We start from the raw sequence: 15,085 nt of genomic DNA, 5'->3' as shown, positions 1-15,085 counted from the left end.
GAGCCTGGAGCCTGCTTCAGATTCCGTGTCTCCCTCTCTCTCTGCACCACCCCCCGCCCCCAACTCATACCCTGTCTGCCTCTCTTTCTTCCTCTCAAAAATAAAATAAAACATTAAAAGAATTTAAATATTAAACTTCATATGTAAAGCCACTGGATCAGATTCTTACAGGATCTAATGTCCTTTCCTGTTCTCATCTTTGGAGATTCCATTTTTTAATGTAACTTGGGAAGAACCAGGGCATCATAACATCTCATGACTGGGAGAGCCTTAGATCCCGCTTTGCGTTGCCTAAGTTAGTAGCAGTACTGCCGCCAGAACCTCCTGCCTCCCGCCCACTATGATCTTTCTACAGTAGCACGGCTCCGTGTTTCAGAATACCTAATTTTGATACAGATATCCTCCAATGGAGACACTAGGCTGTCATTTATTTGTTATTTTCTTAATGGATGCAAGGATTTGAGTCCTTCTGGCTCTGCCTTTTACCAGCTGTGAAATTTAATCAAGTTACAAAGCTTCTCTGGGCTTCACTTTTTCATCTGTCAGATGATCAGGAAATTAGATTAATCTTTAAGGTCTCTTCAAACACCTAGATTTTGATTTTATGCTATGCTTTTCACTACATGTAACATCTGAGAAGAATTTATCAGACGTCTTCCTATCAGTTTGTGATGAAGAGATCAGTCTGCATAGCTCACAAAGCTGGTTAAAATCTCAAATACCAAAAAGATTTATAATGTGTGATTCCCCTTGGACAAAAACTCTAGATTTATATAGATTTTCAATATTTTTGTGGACAATTATGGAAACATATTCTTGACATTTGCTAACTTGTGACTGCTCTTTTCTCTCCCGTCCAGTGCCATTAGGATTCCTCCCCTTACCTGAGTGTCACAAAGCCCTTCTTACCCTTGTGACATTAAGATAATGGCAGGGGGCAAGTCTTGTAATCCCAATGCATTAAGGAATTGGGTCGGGGTGGTCTCCAGCCTCTAGTGTGTACACATTTTCCATCTCATTGTCTGACATCTATTTTTATCTGTGCTAGAATCTTATTTGAAGTTCATATTCTGTGGTCTCCCCCACCCCCAACACGTGCAGACACTTTCTGCAATGTTGAGAGCAATGTTGCACTTTAGCTCTATCTGACGCTGTAAACAATTAGACAAAAGGAGAAGGCATGAGCAACATTTTGGATGCTGTAAAGGAAGGGGTCTTCGAGTAAGTCATCAAGTTCTGATATTCGGTGAGGGCAGGGGCAGACAGAGGGGAGTGAAATTTTAGTGAAAGATAATGATGAAAAGTGATTCTCGAATCAGGTAAGTACCATCAAAGCATTTGTAGCACCAGTTGACATCCTCATTCCATTTATTTAAGTTTTGTTTATTTAAATCATCTTTACACCCAACGTGGGGCTGGAAATCATGACCCCAACATCAAGAGTTACATGTTCTTCTGACTGAGACAGCCAGGCATCCCTGAGGTCCCCATTTTTATACTTGAAGAATCAGGTTCAGGGAAGTTAAATAATTTATCCAAGGTCACATAATTAGTACTTAGCAGCAGATTAGGTTTTAAATTCACGTCCATGTAATTTTACAAAACGTGATTTTCCTATCCCTTTCTCCAAAGCCTTAGGTGCCAGATGTATTTTAAATATCAGAATTTAGAAGGCAATACAGTACAAATGTTGCAGAAATTTTTACCTCAGTACCCAGGGTTCATTGTCTCACTGCTTCGAAGAATGAAGAGGTGGACACAAAATAAAATGAGCAGCAGGCAAAAGTTTATTAGAGTATAAGATTAGAAAGGAAGAAGAGTAGGAAAGCTCTCTACAGAGAGGGGACATTCAAAAGTGAATGCCCATGACCATAGGCAGGTGTCCTTGTTTTCTGAGGTTCTGGTCATCTCTCCCTCTTCACTTCCACCTTGTTCTTTCTCAGGTCCTACCCTTATTGGCTTGATAACTCTAGGTGCTGGGCTGTCCATTCCTGATTGGCTTGATTCCATTGTATGAGGGGTGGGCTATGGTTATCTCATTGCTTGTGGGTCATACGTTTTATGGTCTACTACTTATTTTTAGTTAGGTCTTTTGTCAAATTCCTGGGGGGATCTTGAGGGGGAGTAGGTGGTGTTTGTTACCTTCTTAGGAGGAACCCTTACACCTGAGGGGGGTTGCTGTGGTCAAACACTCCCCACATTCTTCCAAAATATGTGTTTTTCCCTACCCAGGGACCTCAGGTCCTAATTTTTCTCCCTCTGCCTACTGAATCCTCTTTCCCTATCATACAAATAGGTATTATATGAACAGTCCCAGCAAGGGTCTGGAGCTCCCCGTAATCAAACATTCATATTTTGGCAAAGAAACATGAATATTCACCTAAACATGAATATTCAGTTCAGTTTTGATACCAAAAAACTATTGGGCTTTAGAACTGTCTGAATTTTAGGATTTTGGATTTAAGGATTGTGTGCTTGATTACCAGCCTGCCTGAGTCTACTGAGGGAGTTTGACATGAGTCCTGGGTTTTCCGACTGAGGAAAGTGTGTCTCTATCCCAGGCCATGGGGTAGTCCTGTCAAAACTGTTGCAGAGTTACAGAGGCTGTGAGTCTCTCTGTGGGGGATGCGGGGTGCAGGGACTAACGCCTGAGTAGCCAAAGCCCAGGGTCAGTGCCATGCATTACTCCATGCCAAGGGCAGCCTCTGGTGGCCATGGGTTTCTTGCCCTTTGAATCTCCATGCTGAAAGTTTATAGAGTGAATCTTTTCAATGATATCACATATTCTATTCTATTTGAGAGGTCATTGAAAAATATAGGACTTATTCTGTATAGATTCACATTGCAGCCAAATTCAATGAAGCATATCTAATTTGAAAGTGATGAATATCTATCATTAATGTACCAAAGCTGTCTTATGGTAAGGTTATTTGAAAATAGAGGGGGATTAGAAGTGAAAGTGATAGTGATTTTTCCCCCTTGGGCCAGGCTACTAAGACTGGGAAAAGCTACTATGTACCTGAAATATTTTAAAAACTGCTAATATAATCATTATTTCCAACATAGTATTTGAAGTATTACTAGTTGATGGCCTTTGTTGCTGTTATTGTTCCATAGCTCCTATTGGTGCTACATATTAACATTGTATAAGAATTAATAATTTCTAAATTGTGATTGAATATAAAGTTAATGTTATGAGGTCATTAAGAATTCATGCCATGGCAGTAGTCTGAAATACATAGGTACATTATGTTGTACCCAAAATAAATTTGACCTTGGTGCTTCACACGCATTAATCACTTTCTTCTGGGCACAATAGCATAAGCCTAACTGGATATGAATAATGGATGAAAAATTTTAAATTAATTTTTAGCATTTTAGCCTTTGTATTAACACAAAGTGAAGTTAAATTAGGATTCCGGTTCTCTTTCTAGTGTTCCAGTTGTCAGATATCTTTAATTCACTAGGCTGAGAGGTTAGGATTAACTAGCATTAACTAAATAACTGCTACAATAAGGATGGAAAGTGTCCTATAGATGTATGGTTTTCCCCTTATCTCTGTAATCAGATTCATCTTGTTCAGACGAAGATAGAAACTCAGGATGCTAGATTCCAACAAACCACCAAGGATAAAGCAGTACATATATACAATGGTAGGAGACAGTGAATTTATGTAAAGAATCATCAAAGACCTATCTGATGATGGTGCTAATCTGATTACAAAGTTTAAACATCAAATTAAGTTTTTTTCCCATAAATTGACTGAAAAATATATACACTAAGAGTTAGTACTACCCTCAGGCTGGATAGAGGTCTCTAACCTTAGAACTAGAAACTCAAGACACTGGTCTTTACCCACTATGTTCTATGTTCTAAGACTTAGGACATAATATGAACTTAATTTACTTTGATGCACTCAGGATGACCAGAGTAATTAAAAAAATGTTTTTAAAAATGTTTATTTATTTTTGAGAGACAGAGCACAGATGGGAGAGAAACAGAAAGAGAGGGAGACACAGAATCCACAGCAAGCTCCAGGCTCTGAGCTGTCAGCACAGAGCCCGACGTGGGGCTTGAACCCACAAACCGTGAGATCATGACCTGAGCTGAAGTTGGACGCTTAACCGACTGAACCACTCAGGTTCCCCCAGAGTAGTTTTGTTTAATAAACATAAACATTCTCAAATACAGAACCTAAAATATCTTAATATTCCATAATTACATCATTTACAATAATTTACCATCTACCTCAACATTGTAGAATGAGTAAGGAGGGATAAATCAATAAGTAAATGAAAATACAAGAACTATGTCAGTGTCTATGATTAAGATATAATACATCCATATCTTTTGCATTTAGAGAAATAATGTTCAACAGCCAGTTCAGTTATTATTAGGATATTGCTTTTCCTATTAAAGAAAAGTTTGATTATGCAGAAATGTTCAAAGGATGTTTACACATAAATTATATTTTCCTTCCTGCTACCAAGCTATCTATTTTCAAATTATCCTTAAAGGCTCTTTTGGCTGCATCTCCATTCTTTATGGGGATTATTTCCATTAAAATAAAATCAGCATGAAATAAATCTTCAATCATACATAAGTGACTCAAGTTTGTATTTTGCATTAAAATTAGAGCCTAGAGCTAGCTAAGAATTGTTTTATAATTAGGTGATGTTTCAGTTTTCTCAGATACATATTCTCCTGAAGGAATGTGGGAGAATATTCCTTTAGGATGGTTTAGTGTCATGCTGGTAGTTGCTGTTCATATATGTCTAAACAGAAAAAAAATATATATATATAAATATATATATATATATATTAATCATTGTGAAATGAGGGTAGCATGTGCCTCAGTGTTGTTTTCAGTTTGGGGCTACACACTCATGATTATTATAGTAATTCAACACAGTCAATTAAATATTGATATTTCCTAATGCAATTATTAAAAAAATAATAAAGAGTATAGGCTATGCTATGGCTTCTGGTGAACACACTGTATTCTCCTGGAAGGGAGTAGTTGTGGTGATTTAGCATGTAGCTTATTGATATCAGCAGATAAAACACAATTATAATCCTTTCTGTGAGATGATATACCATGCAGAATGGGAAAATTAATCTAGTCACAGAGTCTGGCAATCAAGAGCAATTAATAAATGGTTATTTTGGGGCGCCTGGGTGGCTCAGTCGGTTAAGTGTCGAACTTCAGCTCAGGTTACGATCTCGCGGTCCGTGAGTTCGAGCCCTGCGTCGGGCTCTGGGCTGATGGCTCAGAGCCTGGAGCCTGCTTCCGATTCTTTGTCTCTCTCTCTCTCTCTGCCCCTCCCCCCATTCATGTTCTGTCTCTCTCTGTCTCAAAAATAAATTTAAAAAGTTAAAAAAAAATTAAAAAAGGTTATTTTAAGTAAAGGTTTTAAGTAGAGACTATGTCAAATTAAATACTTTCAACATATGCATTGATTGTGAAGTCTCTCTTGAAGAAGGGCTTTTTTCTCTGGAACTTCAGCCACTCAGTAATCAGTACCAGTATTGTGAGCATGGATTCATGAGGAGATCACTATTTTCCAGGGAAATGACCTTATAAATTATTTAAATGACACTATACATAACACTATCACATTTTTATGAGTCCCTGAAATCTAATATAAAGCTGGCACATTGCAATGAAATAAGAGATTTTCTAAGCCTTGTTCAGAATGTCCATATGGGTATGTAGGTGATACTTGTCTAGACCTTGACTCTCATGATATGACCATGACAGCAAAATCCTGTAAGTTTATGTGGGGGGGGGGGGGGGGAGAAAGAAGGAAAGAAACAGGGAAATTTTATCAAGTGACAAGACCACTTTCATTTTCTAGCTAGTGTATTTAGAAAGTTTTAGTACCATATGCTCAATATTTAATGACATCAGTCTAACATTTTCTATGCATTCATTTCCACAAAGAATGAATTGTACTTGTCTCTAGAAAAGAATGATTCAGTCACTGAGCTGGGGGTTTCTTTTGTGGAGGGTGTAATGTTAACCATTGTAACCTTCCTTTTTCTTTGCTTCATAGTTGACAGATCTCCCCTTTATCTGCACATGTTCCTTCAGAAGTAATACTTTTTTCTATTTCTAAGATTTTGACTTTTCATAATGTCCCCTACAAATCAATAATGGAGTTTAGAAGTCACCACCAAAGAGCTTACAAAATAGTAGTATTGTAATTTTGGAAAATAAATCACCTTTAAAAAAATAAGATAGGGGCGCCTGGGTGGCGCAGTTGGTTAAGCGTCCGACTTCAGCCAGGTCACGATCTCGCGGTCCGTGAGTTTGAGCCCCGCGTCGGGCTCTGGGCTGATGGCTCGGAGCCTGGAGCCTGTTTCCGATTCTGTGTCTCCCTCTCTCTCTGCCCCTCCCTGTTCATGCTCTGTCTCTCTCTGTCCCAAAAATAAATAAACGTTGAAAAAAAAATTAAAAAAAAAATAAGATAAAGTACACTCGAGATTTCATCCAGATGTGATGGGAGTACTAGATTTATGAGACGGAGCAAATTGGCAAGTATTTACCTGCATGGGCCATACATCGTTCTGCAGGAAGAATCAAAGAATCAAAATATCTTTACTTAATGTAAGCTTTTCTTTTCTTTAAAACTTTTAAAAATGTTGGGGTGCCTGAGTACCTCAGTCGGTTAAGCGTCCCACTTCAGCTCAGGTCATGATCTCATGGTTTGTGGGTTTGAGCCCTGCATCAGGCTCTGTGCTGACAGGTCAGAGCCTGGAGCCTGCTTTGGATTCTGTGTCTCCCTCTCTCTCTGCCCCTCCCCTGCTCGTACTCTGTCTCTCTGTCTCTCTGTCTCTCTCTCTCTCTCTCTCTCTCTCTCTCTCTCAGAAATAAACATTAAAAAAATAAATAAAACTTTTAAAAATGTTTATTTATTTATTTTGAGATGGAGAGAGAGAGAGAGAGAGAGAGAGAGAGAGAGAGAGAGAGAGAGAAGGGGCAGAGAGAGAGGGAGAGAGAGAAAACTCCCAAGCAGGCTCTGTGCTGTCAGGGCAGAGCCGGAATTGGAGCTTGAACTCATGAACCATGAGATAGCGGCCTGAGTAGAAATCAAGAGTTGGACGCTTAACCTACTGAGCCACCCAAGTGCCCCTAATATAAGCTTTTAAATCAAATATGCTTAAATAAAAGCACTGTCTATAGTCAACTAGAAAGAGATCTGAGGTCGACAAAGTTGAGGGCAGTATTCCTTGGATTATTAAGTTGAGAAAAATGGGTCTCCAAGTTTCCAACTGGGGATTTCTCCATGAGTTCAGTTATGACAATCATGCCATGGATAACTATAACCCGGAATCTAGTCTCATTCCCTATTTTAATTGCCAAACCCAGATCTTTATATTAAAATACTAAGCAGATTGTGATATGATTTAAATTACATAAGATTTTAGGTACTTTCTGAGTTCTTTGATGATGATGATTTTGTTTCCCATCATCTCTATCAAGTGATAACTAACAGGTTTACTCTCGAACATAGAGTAGGTATTTATTTATTTTTCATTCAATACATACTTTCTGAACACAAATCATTTGCTCAGGTATGTCACAGAAAAAGTTTCCACCCGCAAGGCTCTTACATGATGGAAGGGAAGGACATATAAATAAGTAAAGAAGTATATAATATGTTGGTTGGTGGTAAGTTCTGTGGAGGTAAATATAGCAGGATGGGGGCAGGGAATACTTAGGCAAGGTGGAGTGGGGTGTCTATTTGATATAAAGTTGTCAAGAAAGGTCTCACTAATGTGGCGAAATTTGAGCAGAGAACAGAATGGCTATCTGGGCAAGAGCAATCAGGCAGCAGAACAAGTGCAAAAATATGGGGTGGGGGCAGCTTGTGAAGCAACAAGCCAGTGTGGCTGACTGCTAGTAGGAAAGAATGGTAGGGGATGAGTTCAAGAGAGATTAACAGAAAGCCACTTGATGCAGGCCATTTTAAGGATTTAGGAAGTTATTTTAAATGATTTGGGAAACCACTGGAGGATGTTGGTCAAATGAATAACTTGATCTAATTTTTATTTTAAAAAGATCTGTTGGATATATATGAAAAGCCTACAGCTAACATGATATTTAATTGTGAAAGACTGGATGCTGTCCCCTTAAGATCAAGAATGGGATAAAGATTTCTGCTGTAATTAGTTCTATTCAACATTGTACTGGAAGGCTAACTAGGACAATAAGGCAAGAAAAGGAAATAAAAGGTTCAAGTCTGGAAACAAAGAATCAAAATTACTTATTCTCAAATAACATTTTTTTTTAATGGAGAAAATCCTAGGGAATCTAACAAAGAACTGCTAGAATGAATAAGTGAATTTGGCACAGCTGTAGTCTAATAGGTCAATATATGTAAGTACATAATATTTCTATGTGCTATCAACAGACAATTGAAAAATGAAATTAAAAATAGAATTCATAATAACATATTAAAGCAGTAAAATACTTAGGGATAAGTGTGACAAGAGAGTTGCCAGCCCATGCACAGAAACTATGAAATGTTTGAGTGACATTAAAGAAACTTAACTAAAGCGGAGACATATATCACATTCATGGATGAGAAGACACAGTATTAAGATGACGAGTCTCCATGAAATAACAGTCAACTTGGTGAAGTAGAAGATTCAGACTTGGAGAAACAAATCTCTACTTGGAAAGCCATGGCACTTGGGAAATTTCCCTGAGATTTACAGATACCTGCCTGACTAGTCATCAGTCAAAATTTTTTTTCTTTCTGGAAAGAAAAAAAAAAAGGCTTACAATTGTTTATTGTAAACAAACAACAAAGCCCTGGTCTTTATTTATTTATTTATTTATTTATTTATTTATTTAAATATTTAAATTTATTTTTTTCTCGTGTTAATTGTTTTTTTAATATATGAAATTTATTGTCAAATTGGTTTCCATACAACACCCAGTGCTCATCCCAAAAGATGCCCTCTTAAATACCCATCACCTACCCTCCCCTCCTTCCCACCTCCCATCAACCCTCAGTTTGTTTTCAGTTTTTAAGAGTCTCTTATGCTTTGGCTCTCTCCCACTCTAACCTCTTTTTTTTTTTTTTTTTCTTCCCATCCCCCATGGGTTTCTGTTAAGTTTCTCAGGATCCACATAAGAGTGAAAACATATGGTATCTGTTTTTCTCTGTATGGCTTATTTCACTTAGCACTGCTAGGAATTTACCCAAGGGATACAGGAGTACTGATGCATAGGGGCACTTGAACCCCAATGTTTATAGCTGCACTGTCAACAATAGCCAAATTGTGGAAAGAGCCTAAATGTCCATCAACTGATGAACGGGTAAAGAACTTGTGGTTTATATACACAATGGAGTACTACGTGGCAATGAGAAAGAATGAAATATGGCCCTTTGTAGCAACATGGATGGAACTGGAGGGTGTGATGCTAAGTGAAAGCCCTGGTCTTTAACAAACACAATATTAAAATTGTATCATAAAGGTCAGTGCTTAGGAAGGCTTATCTTTTGAAACCCAATCAGCATGTTTGAAGTCAAAACAAAAATTTTCTCCTCTGGAGGTGTCTGGGTGTCGGTTAAGTGACAGACTCTTGATTTCAGCTCAGGTCATGATCTCATGGTTTATGAGTTTAAAGCCCCACATCAGGCTCTGTGCTGACAGTAGGGAGTCTCTGCTTGAGATTCTCTCTCTCTCTCTCTCTCTCTCTCTCTCTCTCTGTCCCTCCCCCACTCACTCTCACTCCCTCTTTCTCAAAATAAATAAACTTAAAAATTTTTTTTTCTCCTATGGAAGCTGCACTTTGGAGTACTCCATATTTAAAAAGGCCATTTGCTAGTGTCTCCAAATTATAATTTTATTAATTTGTAGTATATTCCTCCCTAGTCTGCCACTTCCTTGGAAGCCTGGGATTTTCAGGCCAATATTTTATATGTAAGAGTCAGGTTTTATATATGGCTACTCCACACCTAGTAACTCAGGGGCAATATTAGATAATTTGTGGCTTTTATAGACGCTCATTCGGAGTCATTAGACTCATGGAATTTAGGGTGGTTAATGACTACTCCCAGACAGAGGAGTTAGAAGTGCTAATGTGTGGTTAAGTTGTACCTGCTTCTCATTCCTTCTCTGCCCCCTCCCTGTTTTAAATTCATATTTTCATCTTTCAGAGCCACTTTGGAGTGAGCTGGATGCACATGCTTGCTGTGGGAGATAGAAAGATAATTTTTGTTTAACGTGCTGACAGCATGATCTTGCTAGTTAATTATTGCTGTGAGAGGACTCCTAATCCTCTCTTCTAAAACAAAAAATTTTTCATATCTATTCCCTGCTTCTTAACTGTGCTATGAATAGCGATCCCATATAAAAATGAGTGCTTACTCTATTTTTGGCTGATAGTTTATCCTGGAAGGGATATGAGGAAATAGCGTCACCCAAAGCTACCTATACCAAGGTTGCCTAATTTAGAGTTTGTTTTGTTTTGTCAAGGCGAAATTCTGGTTTTATCTGCCTTTAAAGTTTTTCAGGCTAAAACTATTTTGACATACTCTTTAGAAGAGAACTTTTAAACTCTGCTCATTCATTTGTCTTTGTCCTGGAGGAGATTCAGAATAATTTTCTGAGAAGAATCCTGGCTCTGCCAGAGGGTGTTCTCTGTGTTCAGAGCCCAGGTGATAGAAGTCAGGTCTTTTGATTCATATCTTTTTTTTTTTTTCTTTGCAAGGAACAGAAAACCAGTCAAATTAGCTCAAATGGAAACGGGTTTTATTATAACAGGGGTTATATCAGTTTTCCAGGCTGTCATGAACCAAATGGTCTAAACAATAGGAATTTATGGTTGCACAGTCTGGAGGCCAGAAGTCTGAGATCAAGTTGTTGGTACAGTTGGTATATTCTAAAGGCTCTGAGGGAGAATCTCTTCCAGAATCTCCCCTAGCTTCTGGCGGTTGGCTGAAAATCTTTGGTATTCCTTGGCCTGTAGAAGCATCATCTCTTCCTTTACCTTTGCATGGTGTTGTCCCTGTGTGGTTGTGTCTGGGTCCAAACTCCCCCTGTTTATAAGGACACAATCATATTGGAATAAGGGCCTACCCTACTTCAGTATGATCTCGTCTTACACAATTACATCTTCAATGATCCTACTTCCAAATAAGGTCACATTCTGAGGTATTGGGGCTTCGGATTTCAACATATGGATTTTGGGGGGAAACAATTCAATGGGTTTTCACAGAACTCCTTTGTACGATGTATACCAGTGCCTCACGGAAATTGGAAGTACATCCGGTATTTGTGGAATGTCTATCAGTTTGCCTCTTCTTTCTGCATGTGTGTCTTATTTTCTTCTCTCTAAACTTGCTTCTTCTACAAGGCTTTTGGTTTGGGCTCCTCTGTAGTTTTGGTTTGTTATGGTGCTGACTCTGGCTTCTGGGGCTGTGGTTCCGGCAGCTGCCTATCGCTAACTGACTGAATGTTAATTCTTAAGAAAGACACTCTGATTGCTTCAGCTCAGCATTGGGTTGCCTGAATTGGGAGTTGATCTGGGGTTCAAGCGGCTGTGGCTGGGGGTGGGAGTGGGGCAAGGTCTGATATATAGGCCAGTATTTATGCACTGTAGGTGAAATTTGGTACTTTGAGAAGGTTCCAGGGATAGAGCATGGAATAAGAAATGATGTGATTGAAGATAGCCACAAATTCCTTAACCCTCTTCCTACTGGGAGGTAAAATTTTATGTTAGCATGAGTCCTTGAGAACTAACAACCAAGGTAACATTAAATGTGCAAGAATGTTATCAGAGACAATGGCTTTGTGAAAGGAAACAGGGACAGAGACAGGAGAGGCTGGGAGAGACATACAGACACCAGTGCAAGTCTGACTGAGTGAAGAAGGGAGGGAGAGAAAGGTGAATGCATTCCAGATTGTTGTGTATCCAAGGAACTTTTGGCAGAGTTGTTGGGGAGTCCTTGGTCCATAGTTTACTGACAAAGGAGTCTTATGTCTTTCAGGAATGGGTCTGCCTTATGTCCACCATACTCATTCACTATGTGGACTCCAAGGTGCAGTACCTGGGCCCCTTGGTCAATTATACTGCCTATAGTAGGAGGACCACAAGCCTACTTCCCCTCCACTTGAGTCTGAGTGGATCTTTGGCTGCTTTGAGCAATAGAATATGGCAGAAGTGACCCTCACCAGTGTCTACCCAAGGCCAACAAAATGTCAGCTTTCACTTCCTTTCTTTGAGAACACTCTCTTTAAGAACTCTCAGCCACCATGGAAAACTTAGGACTACCCCAGATATGCTGGAAAGGCTACATGTAGGTGACCTGGTTGACAGTCCTCACTGAGTTCAGCTTTCCAGCCATGTCTGCTGACATTCTTGAAGTGTAAGAGAAGCTGTTTTGGACTCTCTGGCACAGCTGAATACTAACAGATGACCTCAGTAGTGCCATATGGAGCAGGAGAATCACCAGTGGAATCCTGCCCAAAGCACTGACTCACAGAATTATAAAACATAATAAATTGGTTATTGCTTTAAGCTGCTAAGTTTTGGGGGTAATTTGTTACAGAGCAATAAATAACCAGAACATTAAGTCTCTTACATAGGATAATTCCATCAAAGGTGAAAGTTTCCATTTGATTAGGCCCTCCTAAAGGAACAAACAGAAGGGTAAAACAGCATGACATTGGGAGAATCAACTCTGAGACGTGAGTTCCGAAGATTGATTTTGTTACCCTTTGGAATTCTAATCAATCCAGAATATCATCCTCTTCAACTTGAGAAAACAAAGAATCGGAGAAGTCATGATGCTGTATACAGGATCCATTATCAAAGAGTTTAAGTAGACTTCCCTTTCTCTTAGGATTCCGGTAAGTTAGAAGTTGGGGCAGAGGTTTTTAGTGATAATAAGAGGGACTAGCAGAGACTAACTGTATCTCAATTTAGAGGAAGCCTCAGGTCCAGCCAGCATCAACTTGTCCCCCATTACAAGGGAAGGATGTGAGCAGGCCCCACGTACTGGGAGAATCCTAGAGCCAGGGGAGAAAAAGGTAGAGAAACGAAAGATAGAAATATGGTAAGGGGGTCAATCTTAAAAGTTCTCATCATGAGATAAAAAAAATTGTAACTGACAATGGCTGCTAACGATTATTGTGGTGATCATCTTGAAATACAGTTACAAATATAGAATTGTTATGTTGTACACCTAAAACTAACATAATATTATATGTCAAGTATATATCAATAATAATAATAATAATAATAAATGACAGGTGAGAAGTGTTAGAAGCAGGGTCTCAGACTCAGAAATGTTAACATTCATGTGTGAATGCTGGCTGGAAGTTCAACATTAGCTGGTCCCACTGCCAAAGTCAGATCGCACCTGTAATGATTTAACCTCTGACCAATGCCCTGCCTATCCTGCACCATAAATGTGGTGTGGCTTGCCCTAAATCAATAGATGTTAGCAACCATGGGTTTTAGAATACATAGTTTCTCATGAAAATAATGGATGATAAATATATTTAAGAAGATCACACTGATCACAGGAGAGTGTGATGTATAGATGGGGAGGATTTTTATCACCTGGCTAGGATTATTAACCTGCCCAAGGTTAAGGCTTGGGGTGAGTGTGGGGATGGCCACAGAAAGGTACACAGGAGGGGCGCCTGGGTGGCTCATTCAGTTAAGCGTCAAACTCTTGATATCAGCGCAAGCCATGATCTCACAGTTCATGGGTTAGAGCCCCACGTTGGGCTCTGTGCTGACAGTTCAGAGCCTGCTTGGGATTCTCTCTCCTCCCTCTCTCTGCCTTCCACCACTTTAAAAGGAAGAAAAATCAAGAATTGTTAGAAACACATAATACTGAAAAAACATTTATGAATACATATCATGACCAAAAGTTAAAGAGCCATTTACAAAATGGAATAGATGAATTATGAATAATTTGAGATTTCACAAAGTTAGAAGTAAGGAGCAGGCTAATACTGGAGAGTGAGAATGTTAAGAACATTAAAAAAAATGGGATAAACAAATCTTTGTTCACAAACACAGATTAGGTTAAAGAAAGGCAAAATCAACATATAAAAGTATTTATTAAAAAATGATTGAGCAAATAAAATTTTGAAAAAATCAAGAGGTTTAGAGGAAGTAGAAATGAGTACCTTAAGCATAAGAAATTAGATCATAAAACAGGGTCAAATCAGCATAAACCAGGATATATGGGAATAATTCTGCTTTGTAGACTCATAAAATGAAATACAGCCCAAAGAATTGAAAGAAAAAGCACAGGAAATATTAATCATTTTAAAAAATGTTTATTTATGGGGCGCCTGGGTGGCTCAGTCGGTTGAGTGTCTGACTTCAGCTTAGATCATGAGCTCACAGTCCGTGAGTTCGAGCCCCGCGTCGGGCTCTGTGCTGACAGCTCAGAGCCTGGAGCCTGTTTCAGATTCTGTGTCTCCCTCTCTCTCTGACCCTCCCCCACTCTTGCTCTCTCTCGCTCTCTCTTTGTCAAAAATAAATAAACATTAAAAAAAATTAAAGACTTCTTTAAAAAAAAATGTTTATTTATTTTGAAGAGAGAGAGAGAGAGCACCAAGCATATGAGCCGGGGGAGGGTCAGAGAGAGGGGAGCGAAGGATCCAAAGCGGGCTCCATGCTAACAGCAGGGAGCCTGATGCGGGGCTCAAACTTATGAACCTTGAGATCATGACCTGAGCTGAAGTCAGACGCTTAACTGACTGAGCCACCAGGGTGCCCCAGGAATTATTAATCATTTTAATGAGACACATTGATTCAGGCAAGTGTGAAGTTTTGGCAGAGAACTCCAAGTTGGAAATGTGTTCTTGAGGCTTCCTCCCCTGGCCACCCCCAGGATGTGGTGAGCTCTAGGGCCTGGCAGAGAGCAGCACTGAGCTGGGCATGGCCGTGGCCTCATCCGGTGCCTTGCCCTGCACCGTGGGCACACCTGTGAGGCCCAGACTACCTGCCAGTTAGAGGTTGTGGACAACATGGGTCTGAAATGGGCTCAGTGCCCAGAGCAATTTAGATACTTGGCAGAAACTCATATTCTAATTATATGTT

The 15,085-nt window shown here is 39.3% G+C and overlaps 1 protein-coding gene across 1 annotated transcript in view; it reads right to left on the bottom strand.

Moving 5' to 3' along the window:
• Positions 1–10,753: 10,753 nt before the first annotated feature.
• CAPZA3 (capping actin protein of muscle Z-line subunit alpha 3) overlaps positions 10,754–15,085 on the bottom strand; it is a 38,782-nt gene continuing 34,450 nt past the window's right edge. The window contains exon 2 of the mRNA XM_019834618.3: positions 10,754–11,057. The gene's annotated coding sequence lies outside the window, so the exon portion shown is untranslated. The remainder of the gene's footprint in view (positions 11,058–15,085) is intronic.

Source organism: Felis catus, chromosome B4 (genome assembly GCF_018350175.1).
Source record: "Felis catus isolate Fca126 chromosome B4, F.catus_Fca126_mat1.0, whole genome shotgun sequence".
NCBI lineage: Eukaryota > Metazoa > Chordata > Mammalia > Carnivora > Felidae > Felis > Felis catus.
This window is presented reverse-complemented; position numbering and strand designations above follow the sequence as displayed.